Consider the following 3,624-nt stretch of genomic DNA (forward strand, 5'->3'; position numbering starts at 1 on the left):
TTCATCACTAGATAAAACCCTGCTTTGTTGCCATTTGGTAATTTAGTATGGGCACAACATATGGAATATTAGTATTAGTTTGAGAGCAACGGTCGTAAAGCGAGGCTTGCTTGAAATTTCCAAAGGTTGCATCAGTAGTAACTTGCTTCACCACTGCAACAAACAAAGCTCTGCTAAGGTGTGTAGCTCCACAAAGCAAGTAGCGTTATTAAGTGGCTGAACCGGCAGCTTTTAGAGAGAGAGATTTGTGCGTGGGGAGCTTACACAATTGGATTCTACATAGGAAGGAGTTTAAACCTATTGAACTCCATTGATCAACTACCTTTATTTTTCATTTTTGGTTCTTCGGCTTTGTATTTGCAACGCTCATTTATTCAGTAAGAATTGTATATTAAGAAAAGTTGAAATGATGATGGACATATAGGACCTATCAAAACCACAAGTGATTATGCCTTTTCATTAAGAGATGTTGTAATATGAAAACGTTATTGTTTAATAATTTGAGTGGCAAATAGAGCACAAGAATTATAGTCCGTTGTTGTGGATGCTCATATCCCACTTTTTCTTGTGTATATATTTGGACCTAGAACATATTTATTTCTTTGTTTGGAAGTTGTCAAATTCAAGATGTATGCATTGATGAGAAAGAAGTGTAGGGCATGTTTGCCGTTGGGTAACACTTGACATGCAAACAATGTATTATTTGTATTCTAGACAACTAATGGAAATATTTAGTCTTTTTGATATCGCAAAAACAATTGGAGTACTGAGTACAACTACATGGTACTGTGCTTTTTTTGTCAACTTCCTCTGCCGACTTAAGTTCTTCGTTAACCAATCACTTTCAACTCTACAGGGCTTACTTTGCCACCACTTTATCTTCAAAACACACAAAAAAGAAAGTTTCTTTTAAGTTTTAAACTTTCTCATCCCTACAAATCTAGTCCTATAAAGCTAGTCCAGGGGAATATTTTCTATTGGATCTTACCAGGAAAAAGGAAGAAAATTTGTTGGAAAGCAACAATCACAAGCATAGATAATTTATCTTCTTTTCACTAGAAAGTGATGGAAACAACAATTTTGATGGAAATTATGTGGGACCTACAGACCAAAACATTACAGTGTTAGTGTCCATGCATAACTATGGTACTCCAGCACATTTCTCGGGCATTCATGAGATGGAAGTTGAAGAGTTGAAGCCTATGTAGTCGGATGTTGATTTATGTAATTTTTCTATTCTAAAATAAATAAAATAGTTCTTAATAAGGTTTCACTTATTTCAAAATAGAGAACTTATGATTTTACACCTCTCATATCAATTATCAATGATATCATTCACTTTATATTCCTGTTTACAACATGTGATAGGAGAAGAATATGAACAATATATCATACTTTAATAGACAATAAAAGATTTTAAGTACTCGTTTTAACATATAGTATACTAGCCTCCTTTGCACGCGATGCGTGCGTGGATTGTTTTGGCAATTATTATCAAATTTTATCTAAATGCAATTTTTAAGAATGTAATTTACAATCATCATTAGCTCTAATTAAAAATATCATGTGGTGTAAATACAAAATATAAAAATTACTTGATGAAGAAGTGGTTTCTTGGTATTTCTATTACTTGTTAATGGATGTTGGTATTGTTATTGCATTTCAAAGTTTAGGCAAAATTAAAATTTTATGTGTTTTGTTTTGTAATTGATTTAGAAACTTTTTTAGTTATGTTACTTTGTTCTTCAATTACAAACTTTTTCTTTCACTACACGTATTTTATAAAAGTTTATTTTGACTACTTTGAACTTGTTTTGATATAAATATTTTGAATTAAGGACTATTATTGAGGAAAATCTCAAAATCTTAATCTGTAAGTATTTTTATTGAATGAAGGGTTAAAAAGTCTTTTCAAAAGGGGACAGCATAGCTTTCATATTGACTTATATAATAGAGATGTAAGATTTTGTTCAAATCCTAAAACCAATTAGTGATAGTAGGACTGTTAGAGTTTAGCCCACTTACAAGCTAGGAGGTTCAATCCTAAAATAAATTGGTGATAGTATGAGTAACTCCTAATCTTATAAAGTTGTTTATTCTCTCCTCTTTCTCCAATGTAGGAACTCACAAGTGGACATTTAGGGCATGTTCTCCCCAGCTTATTTTCAGTTCAGTTCAGCTCAACTCCATTCTTTTATAATCATTTTGTTAAATATTATTATTATGTTGGTATAATTTATTATTATTATTATTATTATTATTATTATTATTATTATTATTATTATTTATTTTTATATCATTACTATTAATTATTATTATTATTATTATTATTATTATTATTATTATTGCTGTTGTTGTTTCTATATATTATTTTATTTATTATAGCTTTACTCATTCTTATTACTATTATTATTAGGAGGAAGATGGTTTAGGTCAAAACACAAATAAACCCACGTTTTTCAGCCCATAAACCAATCAAATCGCGTCAAGACGGTTTATGATGTAATTTTCACGGGCCAACCCAATCATTATTTTTATTACTAATTATTATTATATTATTAAATATAATTATTAAAATAGTAATATTAATTTACTTCTAAGATATTATTGTTATTATATATCATCATCAAGTATTAATATATTAATACAAATAATATAAAATAATTATTATCATTAATTATTATTATTAATAATTTATGATTATTAATATTATTTATTTATAAATATCATCTAAAAGTATCCAAAATACTACTATTATTATTATTCATTATTATTACTTATCATTATAATAATTATCTAATATTCATATTATTACTGTTTAAATATTATCTATATATTTATTACTCCCTCTGTCCCAAATTATTTGCTACATTTGCTTTATCACAAAGACCAAGGAGGAAGTGGGGACCACTGCCATAACAAGAATCAACAAAAAAGCAAATAGGTAAATTGTGGGACCTATGTACTATATATGGAAATATTTACAAAAACCAAGAAGGGAGTGATGACAAATTTGTAAATAAAGTGTGGGACCTATATACTATATATGCAAATATTTGCAAATGTAGCAAATAAATTGGGACACACCTAAATGGCAAAATGTAACAAATAAATTGGGACGGAGGGAGTACATTTTAATTTAATTTAATTTAATTCAACTCAATTCAATTCAATTCAATTCAATTCAATTCAGTTCAGTTCAGTTCAGTTCAGTTCAGTTCAGCTCCAATCAGTTCAGTTCAGTTCAGCTGTTTTATGCCGAAGAGAACATGGCCTTAATAGATTTCAACAACTTTCCCCAAAAAATAAAAACAAGATACAAATTAATTCCCAAACTAATCCACTCTCAATACATGACCCAATAAAAGAAAACTGAAATCAAGCAAGCGGAATCCACATGATCAACCTATAAATTTATAATTTTATGTAGAGGGATCTATAATAAGTTTGGATCAATGATAAGCAGCATATATAGCTCTATAGCAGTATAAAACAACATTCATAGAAATTAAAGATTAATCATCAAACACCAAGTGGATTAATCGAGGGAAGAACAAACACAACTGGGACCCTAGCCCAGTAACCCACGGTTGTTCATAAACGAAAAATTAGAGATCAATCACT

At 29.2% G+C, this 3,624-nt stretch overlaps 1 long non-coding RNA gene across 1 annotated transcript; it reads right to left on the reverse strand.

Moving 5' to 3' along the window:
• Positions 1 to 680: 680 nt before the first annotated feature.
• On the reverse strand, positions 681 to 2,795 carry LOC125493314 (uncharacterized). The gene is made up of 2 exons (XR_007269837.2): positions 989 to 2,795; positions 681 to 879 (listed from the first exon to the last, which is right to left on the reverse strand). It is a non-coding gene; the product is annotated as an uncharacterized LOC125493314 (long non-coding RNA).
• Positions 2,796 to 3,624: the final 829 nt, after the last annotated feature.

Source organism: Beta vulgaris, chromosome 9 (assembly GCF_026745355.1).
Source record: "Beta vulgaris subsp. vulgaris cultivar EL10 chromosome 9, EL10.2, whole genome shotgun sequence".
Lineage (NCBI taxonomy): Eukaryota > Viridiplantae > Streptophyta > Magnoliopsida > Caryophyllales > Amaranthaceae > Beta > Beta vulgaris.